Here is a 17,569-nt window from a genome sequence, read left to right on the forward strand (position 1 = left end):
CCCTCAGAGAGACAGTGAAAATGTTCACCTTGGGGTGGAATGGGTGGAAGGAGAAGGGTTTCATGGGAGGCAGGCCAGGCAGCCCAGACTAGGGGCTCCATCTTACCCAGCAAGAGGTGCCTCAGCACCCCACAGCCCAGACCTTTCAGGAAAGGATGGTGTCCTTTGCTTCAGGCTTTACGTACCACAGACTTCAGACTCACAGAGCTCCAGGCCTCCTGCGGAGGTAGGAAAACCCCATCTCCCAGAGTGGGTAAACCACAGCCACGCTGATGCTGCCTTTGTGTTCTCTGGGAGAGATCCATGGAAACAAGGTGTGGGTAGAGGTCATGGGTTCAGTGCTGTGGGCTCAGGAGCTAGAGGAGACCTACCCTGAGGGCAGGGTTTGAGCGCTATACATTTGGGAGCTTCAGGAGAGCAGGTTGGGAGTCACAGACAGGCAGAGCTCTGCATGGAGCCCGGAGAGCAAATGCAGTCAGGGCCCTTTGGTGTGCACTGGGCTGGGGACAAGGCCACGGTAGATCTGGAGGTGGGACGGTTGACTTTGTGCTGTCTTCCAGAGGGCACAGCACTGGTCACTCTCCCCAGCTCCAACCCCCATGCTTCCTGTGTAGGCTGAGGGAGTGTCTTGGCAGGTGAGGAGATGCATCTGGCCAGAGATGATGAGCTGTAGTGTCTCCTTTGGTTTTGGGGTCACACACAGCATGTAAGGGGGTAGAGGTGGGGCCTCGCTAGTATCAGGAGTTCTCAGGGCAGAACAGAACTCTAATGGTATCTCTCTTGGGGGTTACTGTCTGCCTTCCCTAAATCCCTCAAGGTGGCCTTCCAAATAGAAGCCTAATGTCTGGTCACCCTCCCTGACCCATGTAGGGACACCAGAGTTTTTAGCCCAGCTATGAGACAGGCAGGGCAAATGATGAAAGGACTCAGAGAAGGGCAGGGTAGGGAAGCCAGTGGCCTAAGGCCTCTGGGTAGAGCCAAGACTTAAGGCCTGATGACAGTGGAGAGACCCAGTAACAGAAGGTAGCCTCAGGGTCAAAGTAAAGGCTGGGGTCACCCTGTGTGCCTGTGGCCCACCAGCTCTGACCCCCCACCCCCACCTCCCTGTCTGACTCCAAGTGGATTGTGGACTGTGGACAGTACATCCAGCCCTCATGAAACATCAACAGCAGCATGTCCCTAGCCCAGTGTGCCCAAGGAGGGAGAGGGCTCGATTACATCAGCTTCCAGGCCTGGGAAAGGGGACAGCTGAGGAAAAGCATTTCACTTCATGCTCTTTAGACAACTGCTTATCAGGACACTGTGAGAAGAACACAGGACCTCTGGCTCTGCTCTGTTCTTGCTGGGGGACCTGGCCAGGTCCTCCATCTCTTTGAGCCTGGGACCCAACTTCCTCCTCTCTGTTAAGAACTTGCTGTCCCTGGATCCTGGCACGCAGTGCTTTATCTTGAATTACTACCCACCCCCTGACTCCCCATTGTTTTAAAGACATGACTTGGAGTTGTTGGACTTTCCCTGTGCCTTAACAACTCGGGATAAGGTTTGGGGCTTTCTGGAGCCAGGCAAAGCAAGATGAAGTATGGGCCAGCAGAGAGAAGGAAGGGAGGGCCAGCTTTGGCCCAGCAGACTGATAACCCCAACTCATGCTTAGGCAGCTGCGTTCCCTCTGTAACTCCTTGCTGTACAAAGGCAGAGTTCCGAGTCTCTCCTGCCCTTCTTGCTCTCTGCCCACAGCTGGTCTGACGCCAGCCCACAAACCTTTCGTTATCACGGTGCAGCAAGATTCGTCCTAGGATGGAGTGTGAGGACCGGAGCCAGGGTTCCCGGGCGGTTTCCAGGCAAATCCAGATGGCAGCAGACAGTCTCAATTTCCCCACCTTTTCAAGGCAAGTGATGCAGTAGCTGAGCCAGATCCTGAAACAGCTTAGGAGATGTGGGCGCAGTTGGCCTCTGCTACGCAAGTGGTCCTGGCCCTTCACAGAGTTCTCATGACTACCAGAAGGGAGATTCCATGGGCAGGGACAGAGATTTCCAGAAGGGAGGGTTGGACCTTGTCTTTGTGCTACTGTAACAGAATACCACATCCTGGTAATTTATAAACAATAGAAGTTTACTCACTTCCCAGCTGGGAAGTGGGACAGAAGAGGAGCATCTGGTGAGGGCTTTCTTGCTGTGTCATTGTCTGTATCACATGGCTAGAAAGCATGCAATAAGGACTCCGCACACCAGTGAGAGTCCTGCTGACCTAATCACCCTTTAATGGTACCCCAGACCTGTTGGAGTTTCCATGCATGTGCTCTGAGGAAGGCACTGGAACCTGTAGTAGGTTTCACTCAGGTTGGTGGTGAAGACAGCACTGACCAGAAAGTAAGAAGGAAGCATGTGGGGGACCTTACTCACGTGCCGACTTAGAGGCATTCAAACCCATCCTTGATCCAGACCCATCCATCACTTTCTAGCAGTGTGGTCAGTTTGGGAATTAGGCACAAAAGTCCTCGTTGTCCTGTTGAAGTGAGGAGGGGATGAAGTTTGAAAAGAGCCTGTCACAGGATGGGTACAAGCCAGCATTCTGTATCGGAGAGTCCTTCACCTAGGCTATCTGTGTGGTGAGATTTGGCAAGAGTTAGGCTGAAACACATTATCTATCTATCTATCTATCTATCTATCTATCTATCTATCTATCTATCGATCTACCTACCTACCTACCTACCTACCTGTCTGGGGCCTGCACCATACTAGGCAAGTGCCTTTTCACCATTCTCTCCCCCTCCCTCCTTCTCCCCTCCCCCTCTCTTGCCTTGCTTACTTTACTTACTTAGCCAGTCTTGTGATGTATTCTACAGTGGGCTCGGACTTCCAATCATCCTGCTTCCATCTTGAGAGTTCTGGGGTGACAGGCCAGTGCCACTGTTTCTAGTGCCACATCTCTGAGAATCTAGAATCACAGGCAGTTGGGTCCTGGTGAACCAAGGTTTTCTCTGGGTAAAACGGGAAGCTCACTTGTCCTGGGAGATTGTCTCCAAACACTAACAGTGCTGTCATCTCCACTAACAGAAACCTTCAGTATTTTCATCCTGATTGCATATTTTTGTTTTGTTTTAAATAGTCACTTATTAAAAAAAAAATAACAAGTGGGTGTGGTGGCATATGCTTGTAAGCCGGCCTTGGCTATGTAGTAAGCATCTGTAAAATAAAGCAAACACACTGTGACAAATTTGAAGCGTGGAGCACAGTCTGACGTATTTACACATTTGTGAACGCCATGGTAGTAAGTGAGTCTGTTATCCACAGCACACCTGCGTTCTCTCCTTCCTTCCACCACAAGCTCTCAGAATCCATTGGTCCATCCATGTTTCCTTGGTCCCTTGGCCCTATCCTGTCGGGCCTGAGAGAAGCGTAAGTGTGTTCAGGGAAAGCCATTTACCTTGTGGCTGCTAAGGGAGAGGGGACAAGGGGGAAGAAAAAGACTTTGGGGGACCTTCTTCCTCCAGTCACTCATCCAGCCTCATCCAGCTCCAAACTCATTGACGGGCTAACCCACTGATGATCCAGTCACCTCCGTAGGGCACCGGCAGCTATGTACCAGTCGGCCTGTAGGGGCTACAGTTCCTGTTCCAACCGTAACCGAGTAGAATGGCTAGGTCACATGGTCAGCATCCGTATCACTGTAAGAAAGCCTCCCACTGATTTTCAAGGTCTTTATCTAATTTCACAGTCTTAGCAGCAGCAGCACACGGGATTTTGGAGTCTCTCGTTTATAGTCGATAACTGAAAACATTAGTAATTAATAGTATGGTATGTAAGGCTGGGTGGGACCATGTTCCATGACACGTGAGGTCAGAGGACAACTTTAAGGACTTAGGTCTCTCCTTACATATGTATCTACATGGGCTCCAGGAATTGAGCTCGGAATACCAGGCTGGCCCGACCCGAGTCTTCACTCTCTGAATCATTTCGATGGCCCTATGGTTTTTAATTTGATTTCACTATTGTCTGGGAATGCAGTGCAGCCCCGTACCGTTGGAATTTATTGGCTAGTTTTATAGCTCACCATATGGCGGGCAACTGGTAAATGTGTGTTATTATAAAGAAAGTGCATTCCATTGCTGTTGGGTAACCAACAAGTGGTAATAAAAGTCAGAGTGGCTGACAGCACTGTTTAAGTCTACGCTGTGCTTGCTAATTTTCTGCCTCTTTGTTTTATTTGGTGAGAGAGAACCCTGATGTCTCTGACTATATTTGTGGATTAGTCTCTCTTACTGATGTCCTGCCTTTTTATTTACTCATTTATTTATTTGCTTTGCATGTGCTGAAGATTTATTATTGGGAGCATAAATGTTTTAGACTCACTCAGACCCTTGAAGGGTTCTTCTCATATCCTGGTGGCTGTCCTTCTGAAAAGTGCTGACGTTAGCTAGTCAGTCACACGGTGCTTAACAATCAGTGCTAGATTGTGTTAGTGGCTACGTTTTATGTCAAGTTGATACAAGCTAGAGTCATTTGGAAAGAGGGAATCAGTTGAGAAAATGTGCCCACCAGATTTGCCTATACACAGTCCTGTGGTACATTTTTCTATTTGAGGATTGATGGGGGAGGGAGGCCTCAGCCCACTGTGGATGGCTGGTGATCTTAGGTTCTATAAGAATGCCCATGGTAGAGCAAGCCAGCAAGCAGCACCTAATCCGTGGCTTCTGCTTCAGCTCCTACCTCTGGGTTTCTGTCCTAATTGTCCTGACTTCCCTCAGTGATGGACATGTCCTTGGGAGCTGAAATTAACCCTTTCCTCCCCAGGTTGCTGTAGTTATGTTTTTTATCACAGCAAGAGAAAACCCAAGATACATAGTGTGTATATATGTGCTTCACAAAGTCCCATTTGTTAATCGTTGGTCTTAATGTTTATGTGTCCTATTCAGAACATCCTCTCTTGTGCCAGTAAGTTCCAAATTATTCTCTGCTTTCTCCTCTATTAGATTCAGGGTCTACCTGGTCTTATATGTAGGCCCTGGGTTCACTGGCAATTGAGCTTTGCACAGAACAGTAGATATGGATCCGTTTTCTTTCTTTCTTTCATTCTTCCTTCCTTCCTTCCTTCCTTCCTTCCTTTCTTTCTTTTTCTTTTTTCTTTTTTAACAGACTTAGTTCATTTATTTTGTCTTTTATAAAAACCCTTATGTGGTAGCCACAGCTGGAGCCTGGGTCCTCTGAACAGAGACTCTGGTGTGGGTTTTCACAAGATGATCAGTGAATTCCTGATAAAAAGACTTGGTGAACACAGTTTCTTTCCAGAGGCCAGGGGTCAAGTAACTGTAGGTCTTTGAGATGGCATCAAAGGTGGCCTTGGCAAAGTTGCCCAGGGTGGCAGTGCCGCCTCTGGCTGAAGTGTAGCAGTCATCTATACCGGCCATCATCAGAAGCTTCTCGGGCACAGGAGCAGAGACATGTCAGTGCCTCTGGGGGCAGGAATGAGATGCACCAGCCCAGAGCCACAGCGGCCTGTCACCTTGCATGGGACAGTGTGGGGCTTGCCAATCTTGTTCCCCCAGTAGCCTCTTCTCACAGGGACGATGGAAAGCTTGGCAAGGATGATGGCCCCTCGGATGGCAGTGGCAACCTCCTTGGAACACTTAACACCAAGACCAACGTGACCATTGTAGTCCCCAATAGCGACGAAAGCCTTGAACCTGGTCCGCTGGCCAGCCCGGGTCTGCTTCTGCACTGGCATGATTTTCAGAACCTCATCCTTCAGAGATGCACCCAGGAAAAAGTCGATAATCTCAGACTCCTTAATGGGCAGGGAGAACAGGTAGATCTCCTCCAAAGACTTGATCTTCATGTCCTTAACCAGGCAGCCCAGCTTGGTGACAGGGATCCACTCCTTGTCTTCAGCTTTACCTCCACGAGCCCCGTGGCCCCCAAGGACCACCGCAACTGAATCCTCCTCGGAAGATGCCGCGGCCTCCTAAGCCTGGGCCCCCGGGTCCTCCGGGTCCTCCGGCGTCATCCGCCATTTGGTGTTTTCCCGAAGAAGAAGGAGCAGATCTGTTTTCATTCTTCTATGTGCAGCTACCCAGCTTGAGCAGCACCATTTGTTGAAGATTTGGTCTTTCTCCGGTGTGCATTTTTGGCTTCTTCATCAACAATCATATCTGTTGGTGTGTGGAACTATGTCAACATGTCTACTTTTATGCCAGTGCCATGCTGGTCCCATTGCTATGGTTCTGTGCTACAACTGGACCTCCAGCAGTTACCTTATTATTTATGTGTTTTGTGTGTTTGCTTTTCTGTGAAGAACTGTGTTGGAATTTTGATGAGGACTGCACTGAATATGTAGATGCTTTTGGTAGGATGCCCATTTTCACAACATTAATCCTACCAATTGATGAGCATGGGAGGTCTTTCCAACTCTGATGTCTTTAAAGTTTTATTATACAAGTCTTTCACTTACTTGGTTAGAGTTATCGCAGGGTAGTTTTTCTTCTTTCCTTCCTTCTTTCTTTCCCTCCTTTCTTTTCTTGTGAAAGGTACCGTTTCTCAGTTTTCTTTCTGATTGTCATTGTGTATGGGAAGGCTACTGCTTTTTGTATGTTAATGTTGAATTCTGCTATCTAGCTGAAACTCTTTCATGTTGGCATGGTTTGAATATGCTTGGCCCAGGGAGTGGCACTATTTGAAAGTGTGGCCTTGTTGAAGTAGGTGTGTCACTGTGGGTATGGGTTTTAAGAGCCTCATCCTAGCTGCCTGGAAATCATTATTCTTCTAGCAGCCTTCAGATAAAGAATTAGAGCTCTCAGCTCCTCCTGCACCATACCTTCCTGGATGCTGCCATGTTCCTGCCTTGATGATAATGGACTGAATCTTTGAACCTGTAAGCCAGCCCCAATTAAATGTTGTCCTTGTAAGACTTGCATTGGTCATGGTGTCTGTTCACATCAGTAAAACCCTAACTAAGAGTTTTTAGGGCCTTCTATGTATAGAATCACATCATCTTGAAATAAAGATACTTTGACTTCTTCCTTTCTTATTTGTGTCCCCTTGATGTCCTTCAGTTGTCGTATTGCTCTAGCTAAGACTTCAAGTACTATTTTTAGTAGGCATGGAAAGAGTGGACAGTCTTGTTCCTGATTTTAGTGACTCCACGCTGGAATGGCTCCTGGAGTGAGATAGCAGCAGAATCACTTTTTAAAAAATTTTTACCGCAATAAATTGAAACCATTAATATTGAGTTATTAATGAGCAGCATGTATCAATTCCTGTTATCATGTGTAGGTTCCCCCACCCCTTTTGCTAACTGTTCTGGTATTATCTATTCCTTGTATCCTTTTGTGTGTAGTTACCCTCCTCTTCAGACTCAAGTTTCCTTTTAGTGTCTTCTGCAGAGCTGGACTGGTGGGCAGAAATTGTTAAAAATTTGTCTTTATGTGAAATGATTTATTTATTATGATGGCTAGTTTTGATGGGTATAGTAGTCTGGGCTGGTATCTATGGTCTCTCAGGGCTTGTAGAACATCTGAAAGACTTCTTTCAGAGTCTCCATTGCAAAAATCAGGCGTTATTCTGATGGACTTGCCTTTAAATGTAACATTTAGTTCTTTTTTTTTTTTTTTTTTTGTCCCTCCAACTCCCCTGAAGGTTCTAATATCCTTTCTTTGTTTTGTAGATTATTTTAGTGTTTTGATTATTCTGTGTCATGTAGAACTTCTCTTCTGGTTATGTCTATTTGGTATTCTATACACTTCTTGTACCTTCACAGGCATCCCCTTATTTAGATTGGGGGAATTTTCTATGATTTTGTTTAAAATATTTTCTGTGCCTTTGACCTGGGTTGGATTTCTTCTCCTTCCTTTATCTCCATTATTCATAGATTTGGTGTCCCAGATTTCCTGACTGTTTTGTGCCTGAATCTATTTAGATTTAGCATTTTCTTTTACTGGAGTATTCACTTCTTTTCCCACATCTTTGACAACTGAGACTCTTCCACGCCTTTTGATCTGTTGGTTAGACTTACCTCTGAGGTTTTTCATTTGGCAAACTGAGCATTGCATTGCTAGTTTCATTTCAATTAGGGTATTCTTTAGTGATTCTATTTCTTCATTAAATTTTACTTTCATGTCTTGAATGGTTTTCACTATCTCACTCATTTACCTGTGTTTCATAATATAATTAAGGTATTTATTCATATCCCCTTTAAGGTTCTTGAACATATTCATAGTTGATATATATTTTTTAAAGACTTGTTTATTTTATGTATATGAGTGCTCTATCTGCATGTACACCTGCATAGCAGAAAAGGGCATCAGATTCCATTACAGATGGTTGTGAGCCACCATGTGGTTGCTGGGAATTGAACTCAGGAACTCTAGGAAGAGCAGCTGATACTTTTAAATGCTGAGTCATCTCTCCAGCCCACATAATTGATATTTTAAAGTCCTTGTCTTGTGCTTCAGCTATGTTGTTTTTCAGTTCCTATTCCAACTGGAGGAGGCATATTGTCTTGGGTGTTCATGTCTGCATTTTTATACAGGGATATAAGCATTTGGAGTTATGGTTCCGAAGTGTTTTTCGTAGTAGATATCTCTCATCTCATTTCTTTGGGTGAGAGCCCCATTCTTTTGGTTGCTGTTCCCCACTCTGGATCCTTGGCAAATATCGTTGCTGTTGAGATTCCTAATAGAGTGGTTCTGCTGTCCACTGGGGGTCACAGAGGAATAGAGACGGGCTAGAAATAAGAAAGGCAGATGGGGCAGCAGAAAGAACTGTGGGACCCAGGTCTGCATGAGGGCAGTGTCCCTAGGAGATGGAGTGGGCTGAGGGAAAGGTTCACTCTTTCATTTTCCTGCTTCTATTATTTATAGTTTTACATGTGAAGTTTGTTTCTGAGCTTGGCATGGTGGCATGCCTATAATCCTAGCCCTTGGGAGGCTAAGGCAGGAGGATTGCAACTTTGAGGCCAGCCTAAGATAGGTTTCCAGGGATCAACAGGTTTCAGGTTTGCATGGCAAACACTTTTGCCCATCTTTCTTGAGACAGAATCTTCTTGTTTAGTCCAAATTGGGTCTGGAACTTGAGTGGCAATCTTCGTGCCCTAGCCTTCCCAGTGAGTGCACACAACACAGTAGGTATGTGGAGATCATAGGACATCATTGTAGAGTTGATTCTTTCCTTCTACCAGGTGGGTACCTAGAAATTGAACTTAGGTCGTCAAGTTTGGCAGAAACCATTTTTACCCACTGAGCCCTCTTGCTAGTCCAACATTTTTTGTGCTTCAGTTATTGAGAATTCTCCACTATCTTTTTGCTTGTATTGTGTTTCAAATGGGAAAGCTACCATCCTCATCTTTTTTTAAGATTTATTTATTTATTATATATGAGTACATTGTAGCTGTCTTGTTTCCTTACAACTTTATTTTTAAAAAATCAGAGATATATATGTACAGATTATTAAAAGCATTTTAGCATAAAACTATATGAATAAATTTTGTCAGTACTTGATTTTTTTAAAGGTTTGATAGTATGCATTGAAATCTTACTATTTACAATGATCATAAAGTATATGTAAAACAAAATTTAACATGAAAATAGTCAAAGTTTTCTTGGTGTGTAAAGATTAAACATAATAATTTTTAAATACCAAAAATTGCCACAAAGCTATCTTCTTAGCTCTTGAGTTATTAATGATTTAAGGTTTAGGCATACCCCACTCTGAGAGGGTGCTATACGCTTATTGATTTTTTTTTTCAAGAAGAACTGAGGCTTCCACTTTTATCTATCTATCTATCTATCTATCTATCTATCTATCTATCTATCTATTTTTTGAGCTTCATGTGGTCTGTGAGTTGTTTCTTGGGTATTCAGAGCTTTCTGGGGCTAGTATCCAATTATCAGTGACTGCATATTATGTCTGTTCTTTTGTGACTGGGTTACCTCACTCAGGATGATATTCTCTAGATGCATCCATTTTCCTAGGAATTTCATAAAGGTCATTGTTTCTAATAGCTGAGTAGTACTCCATTGTGTAAATATACCACAATTTCTGTATTCATTCATCTACTGAAGGACATCTGGGTTCTTTCCAGCTTCTGGCTATTATAAATAAGGCTGCTATGAACATGGTGGAGCATGTGTCTTTATTGTATGTTGAAGCATCTTTGGGGTATATGCCCAGAAGTGGAATAACTGGGTCTTCAGGTAGTACTATGTCCAATTTTCTAATCAACTGCCATACTGATTTTCAGAGTGATTGTACCAGTTTACAACTCCACCAGCAGTGGAGGAGTGTTCCTCTTTCTCCACATCCTTGCCAGCATCTGCTGTAATCTGAGTTTGTGATCTTAGCCATTCTGAATGGTGTGAGGTAAAATCTCAGGGTTGTTTTGATTTGCATTTCCCTGATGACTAGGGTTGTTGAGCATTTCCTTAGGTGCTTCTCCACCATAAGATATTTCTCAATTGAGAATTCTTTGTTTAGCTCTGTACCCCATTTTTTAATAGGATTGTTTGATTTTTTGGAGTCTAAATTCTTGAGTTCTTTGTATATATTGAATATTAGACCTCTATCAGATGTGGGAGTGGTAAAGCTCTTTTCCCAATCTGTTGGCTGCCATTTTGTTTTCTTGATAGTGTCCTTAGCCTTACAGAAACTTTGCAATCTCATTAAGTTCCATTTATTGAGTCTTGATCTTAGAACACAAGCCATTGGTGTTCTGTTCAGGAAATTATCCCCTGTGCCTATGCATTCTAAGGTTTTCCCTGCTTTCTTTTCTAATAGTTTCAGTGTACCTGGTTTTATGTGGAGATCTTTGATCCACTTGCACGTGAGCTTTGTACAAGGAGATAAGAAAGGATCTATTTTCATTCTTCTGCATGCTGACTGCCAGTTGGACCAGCACCATTTGTTGATGAGGCTGTCTTTTTTCCATTGAATGTTTTCAGCTCCTCTCAAGTGATCATATGTGTGAGAGTTCATTTCTGGATCTTCTATTCTGTTCCATTGATTTACCTGCCTATCTCTATACCAATCATTGTAGCTGTCTTCAGACACACCAGGAGAGGGTATCAGACCTAATTACAGATGGTTGTGAGCCACCATGTGGTGGCTGGGATTTGAACTCAGGACCTCTGGAAGAGCAGTCAGTGCTCTTAACCGCTGAGCTACCTCTCCAGCCCATGCTAACCTCATCTTTGTCTTCGGATCTTACCTTTGATTTCCAGGTTGCTTTTAATGATTTTCTTTTTACCACCTGTGAGTTATGACATGCCTTTTCCTCATGTCTCATTGGAGTCCATTTGATTTGTTAGATGTATGGGTTTAGTTTTCATCAAGTATGGGAAAATTCCGGCCTTTGTTTTTTCAAGTAATTTCTTTGGTCTTCCTTTGGGTACCCCAGTTACTCCTATGGGTTACTTGAACTTACCCCACAGTTCACTCTTTTCTCAACTTTTTTCTCTTTATGGTTACTTTTAGGGTAGTGTCTTTTAGTTATGCCTTTTCTTGGTTATTTTGATATTGTTGTAATTAAATACCATGTCCAAGGCAACATATAAAAGAAAGCACTTCAGTTGGCTGAGGGTTAGAGTTCATGATCTAGAAGAAAGGAGATACTGGGAGCTCACATCTTGACCCTTGAACTACAAAACAGGGAAAGAACACTAGGAATTGAGCCTTTTTGAAACCTGAAAGCCTGTCCCCAGTAATACACCTCCAACAATGCCGCAGCCACTGTTCCTCCTAAAACCAGCAGGGGACCAAGTGTAGATATATGTAAGCCTATGGTGGCCATTCTCATTGAAACTATCACATACCTCAAATTCATATTCTTTTTTTTCTTGTGCTGGAGAATCAATCTATCAATCAATCATCATACTAGGCAAACCTCTACCCTTTGTTTCCATCTACTTTTAAGGTGTGTGTGTGGGGGGGTCTTATGTAACCAATGTTGGTCTTGAACTCACTGTATATTGGAGGTTGACCTTAAGCTACTGCTCCTTCTGCTTCTACCCCCCAAATTCTGGGATTATAGGCATGAACCACTACACCATACCTGACTCATACCTTGTTTTGAACAGGATGCTATTAAATTACTCAGTCAGTCCTAGAACTTTTGATCTTCTTGCTTCTGCTTCCTGAGTAGTCAGGATCGCAGGCCTGAGCTAGCAAACCCAGCTTTCACTAAACATTTCTTGTGAAATGGGTAGTCTGCTGTTAATCCCACCCAGAGATTCCCTCTAGATTTTTCTTTCTCCTCCTCCTCGCTCCAATCACCTTTCATTCAAAGGTTTCTGTTTAATATTTATTTACATTTATTTTATGTGTACAAATGCTGTGTACCATGTGCATAGCGTCCCTGGAGACAAGTACTGGATTCTCTGGGACAGGAGTTATAAATGGTTAATGAGCCTCCACGGGCTGGAAACTGAACCTGGGTCCTCTGTGAGAGCAATAAACACTTTTAACTGCTGAGCCATCTTGCCAACTCCTCTATTTAACCGTTTGATGATATAGGATGCAGTTATAATAATTCATTAATGTCACTCTCTGCTAATGTAATATCTGTATCAGCTTTGGACTTCTTTTGGTTACTCTGATTAGCAACTGTGCTTTCCTGTCTTTGGCCTGGGACCAATTTTTGAGCAGATGCCAGACATTATTTATTTCACCTAGATGCTGAATGTTTTTATACTCTTATGACATCATCTTGAGTCCTATTCTGCTATACACATTTTAAAAATTGTTTGGTTCTGAGGCAGAGTCTCACCTGCTCTTGCCCACGCAGGTCTGGCAATTATTCTGTATCCCAGTCTGGTCTAGAACTCATCTTGGTGCTATGGGCACAAACCGCCACACCCAGCTTATTCTGGGATATATACTTAATTGGCCTAGAGAAGCAATTTGATTTTTTTCAAGTCTTGTTTTTATGACTTGTTAGGCAGGTCCACAGCAATTCTTGTGTAGGCTAATTGTTCCTCATTTATGAAACCAGGCCCTTCTGAGTACTGGTAATTAGTCTGTTTTTTGTTGCTGTTGTTTTGTTTTTCAAATGTAACACCCTCTTTATTTTTCACAGTTATTGAAGTCAAATATTAAATAAATTTAGTTTTAAAGTGTTATTTATATACATAATCCACATATAATAGTGTAACCTGTTACTTGAAAAATAAGATGAAATGTTATATTCACTTCCTTCTATAACACCAATAGGCTGTGTGTGTGTGTGTGTGTGTGTGTGTGTGTGTGTGGTATGTGCATGTGTGAAAGTGTGCTCTGCTTATGGCTCTTGGCCTTATTTCCTTGAGACAAGGTCTCTCGCTGAACTGGGGGTTAGACTAGCAGTCAGTAAACCCATCTGCTCCCTCCAGTGTGGTGTTAAGAGACCTGCATGGCCGGGCTTAGCTTTCTACATAGATGCTGGGTATCTGAAGTCAGGTCTCCATTGGTGTGAAGTAGGTGATTTTATTCACAGCCACGCCCCCAACTCTGACAAGCTCTCTAAATATTCTGTTGTTGTTTTATGAAAGTATGTTTGGAAAGAACAGCAGTGACACTTAAAAGTTATGTCATGTCACCAAACATTACTGTTCTTATAATTCAACTCAAACTGAAGTCTCAACTTTGCCCTAAAGAATAGGGCATTAAAACCAATTTTGGGGCTGGAGTGATAGCTCAACAGTTATTAGCACTTGTTGCTCTTGCAGAAAACCCAGGTTTGGGTCCTAGACCCCGAATGGTGACTCACAACCAACTCCAGTTCTAGGAGACCTTTTGACCTCCACAAGCACCAAGCATGCATGCAGTACACCTACATACATGGCAGAAAAACACTCACACAGTAAAATATATAATCTAAAAATATTCTGAGCAAATAAACTTTTCATATTAAACAGAAAAGCCAAGAAATTTAGCTATTTAAATATAACAAATTGTGATTTAAAAATGGAAAACAGTAAGCCATAAAGAGCATTAAAAAAACTTTTGTTGACAATATTGAATAATAAATGTCTATTTTTGGTGGGCTTGGTAAAAGGACCTGTTATACAAGCCTAATCCCTGGATCCCATGGTGGGAACAGAGAACCAATTTCTGAAAGCTGTTTTCTGTCCTCTATGTGTACCCCATGACACCCCACCTCCACACTCACAGATACAATAATAAAAAATTAAAATTAATAAGTCTTGTTTGTAGACATGTTTGTCCTAAATAACTGGGGTTTGTCACAAAGAACCTTGATTGGGTTTTAGTGTTCTTTATAAATATCTATATCTATCTATCTATCTATCTATCTATCTATCTATCTATCTATCTATATCTATATATAGAGAGAGCTATTCTCAGCCAACTCCAAATGATTTCAAACAACAGTCCTAATAGTGTATTTTTCATATGCAAACTAATTAACCCAAGATCCATCCCCCTCCTTTATCTAAATTGTACACAAAGCCCAGGGCCAAACTTGATAGTTGAAGACCACTCATTCCCATTATACAGAGCCCATTGAATTTAAACTTGTCTCACATAGAAACCGTAGTCAAGGCCCCAATCCAGTCTTCCCTTGTCTCCTTTGCTTCCTGACTCAACCAACCTTGCGCTTCTCCAAGGGAACTGAGCTTTCCAGAAAAATCCCATACCTGTGTTAAAGATCCAAGACTGATTCACTGTGGAGATTTGGGATTTGTCAGATCCAGAGCCAAATCCTCTCCACATATCTTTGGTCTGCCACACACCTGTGTCTGGCCTAATACTCCTGTGATTATCAGGTAAAACATCCCAGAATGTATTGCTAGACCACGAGCCTTCGACAACTCCACAGCTAAGAATGTCATCAGACAGCACCTGAGATGTCTATATAGCAGATTTTCCTGCTTATTGCAGCCTATTGTCTCACTCAAGTGCGGATCCATATTCTGTTCAATACTCAAGACCACCCTACAGATGTCCTGGATTCTTTGGGCTTCTATGTTTTAGCTTTGATTCTACATGAAGGCAGGCTCCAGGAAGGCTGTCCTTGCTTTCTGGTCCACAGGGTGGAATCTCTTTCTAAAGCTTAAGCTAGACAGTGGGCAACTCTCCTGTTTATTAGGAATTAGTTTTCTTCAGTATCCGAGGCCAGGAATTTTGAAAACTAATTTCATGTATTGTCTGCTTTTCTTCTCAGGGACATTCGTAAAACCAAGTACTTTCTTTTGCTTTGGTCAATAGCAGAAAACAAAAATTCTATAGTTAATTTAAATTTGAGATATTCAGCAAGAAACTTTTCATGCTGTGATAGTCGGTAACTCAAGTAAAGTCTAAACTTTGCTGTATATAGAAAAACAGTAGTTGTGGTCAGAACCAATGCTACATGTTGCCTTTTGGGGGGACTAGCTACTATATGGCATCAATTTTATTCTTTAAATATTTAAATATTTATTTATTTATTTTACTTATTTTTAGCCAGGAGGTGGTGGCACACACCTCTAATCTCAGCACTCGGGGGCAGAGGTAGAACTCTGTGAGTTCGTGGCTAGCCTAGTCTACAGAGCAAGTTCCAGGACAGGCAGAATTATACAGAGAAACCCTGTCTTGAAAAACCAAAACCAAACCAAACCCAACCCAAAAACCAAACCAAAACATATATTAAAAAATTACTTGCTTTTAGTTTTGAGAGAGAGTCTGCTTATCCCTGGCTAGCTTGGAACTTCAAAGATCAGGCTGACCCCAAGCTCACGGAGATCTGCTTGCCTCTGCCTTGCAAGTGCAATTAAAGGCATGGGCCATCATATCTGGCCTCATCATATTCCCCAGAGAACTTTCTATCCCAAGAAAAGCTTAGAGACACTGGGCTGAGGTCTAGCTCAGTGGCTTAGTACTTCCTTAGTATGTGGAGGCCCTGGAATCTATTCCTTTGCACTCAAAGTTCAACTAGACCATCCTACAGTGTTTTGGTTAATATTCTATTAGTAATATATACACACATTAGCAATCATAATGATTGTCAGGCAAGTTAAAATATATAACAAGGAATGTCAAAAACAAACAAACAAAAAAAAAAAAAAGGAAGAAGAAGAAATGCTCATGTAAGGAGATAAAATCATCGAACACATCAATGGTCCCCAAGAGAAAACCCTACCAAGGAACACTACCCTCAAAACTTTAGAACATTCAAAAAATCACCTTGGGATAATATTTTCTAAAGACTGAAACCGGGCTGGCTAGATGATTCAGGGGGCAAAGGTACTTCCTGCCAAGCCTGATAACCTGAGTTTGACCCCCAGAATCCACAAATTGTTCCCAGACTGCCACTGGTATGTCATGGAAGGAAATTATTAACAACTAAGGCAAAAAAACTTTCCCAGAAAAGGGCAAGATCCAGCCTGAAGAGTTCAAGGACTTGCACAACACATGGTAAGGACTGTCTCAAGTACGATTTACGGTGACATTTTACAACATCTACACAATTATACAGTACCAATGCCTTCTAAGTCTGAAGTGTTGTAAAGTTCTTGGAGAACAGACATTCTACAGAAGCACAAGACACAGGATATTTTGAGGGAAACAGAACCTTCCTGCAGGAAGCTCCTTATGTTCAGGAACTGAACAACTCAAAAGGCTTAAGAAAGTCCCTGAAACCAATCAAATTCACTATGCTTCTACCCGCCTAAACATATAGAAGCAATTAAGGACCACCGACGCTCAGACAACTGAGTTGCTTAGAGGCTCAGACCGGTCCCATCTGTTGAGCTCCCTGCAGGTCATGCAGTACACTCCAGGTTTTCAGGTGTTGTAAATTATCTCCCATGCTGAGGTAAGTTTTGGTAGTACACCTTATCATTTTCTGCTCCTGTAAGTAACCCATATTCTTATAAATAACCCTAATAAAATTTATTGGTTCACCAAGTTGGATTCTGGTAATATCTGTCATTGTTTTGCTATCTGGGGCGAGTAGTTGTTTGTTCATGTCTCCCTACAGAACACATCATTCAATAGGATAGAGTACAGGTTCTAACTTAAAATTCAGACAGGCAGTCTCATTGGGGGTAGGGGGAACAAACTTTTCAAGTACCATTCACTAATAAAATAAATAAATCAAGAGAAAGAACCTACACAGAAAACAGGAGTTAAACTGAAGAAGGGGATGGCAAGAACTTGGGGCGACATCAGCAGGGTAAACCAGTTCAGGCTGGGCAGATAAAGAACTGGTAGCAGATAGCTAAAGGTCTTTGAACTAGGAACACACTGGAACTAAAGCCAAGATAAAAGGCAGGTGCTAGCACACATGGACTTACTCCAGGGAATGTTCTTCAGCAATCTGCTCCATGGCTCACTAGTAATAATTTAACCAGCCATGATCTAACGACGAATACAACAGTGGCAGAATCACAACCAGGAAGACTGGTGCTGGGGAATGCAATAACCAGATGAAGGAAGGGATCCAAGATAGTATAGAAAACTGCGACAGCAAAGGCCACACACAGACACATTTGAAAGGAATAAGTGATGGGGAATGGGTAGTGGCAGGACTGCTGTAAACCCTGACAACCTAAGTTTGAGTCCTAAGATGGAAGAGCCGACTTCCAAACGTTGTCATCTGATCTTCCTA

General features: G+C 42.8%; 1 pseudogene across 1 annotated transcript; it reads right to left on the reverse strand.

Annotated features, from left to right (window-relative positions):
• Positions 1 to 5,168: 5,168 nt before the first annotated feature.
• LOC308437325 (small ribosomal subunit protein uS5-like) lies at positions 5,169 to 6,008 on the reverse strand (annotated as a pseudogene). Its single transcript has one exon. The product of its transcript is annotated as a small ribosomal subunit protein uS5-like (transcript).
• Between the last annotated feature and the right edge of the window lie 11,561 nt (positions 6,009 to 17,569).

The sequence above is a fragment of the Micromys minutus genome (genome assembly GCF_963924665.1).
Source record: "Micromys minutus genome assembly, chromosome: 25".
NCBI classification, from domain to species: domain Eukaryota; kingdom Metazoa; phylum Chordata; class Mammalia; order Rodentia; family Muridae; genus Micromys; species Micromys minutus.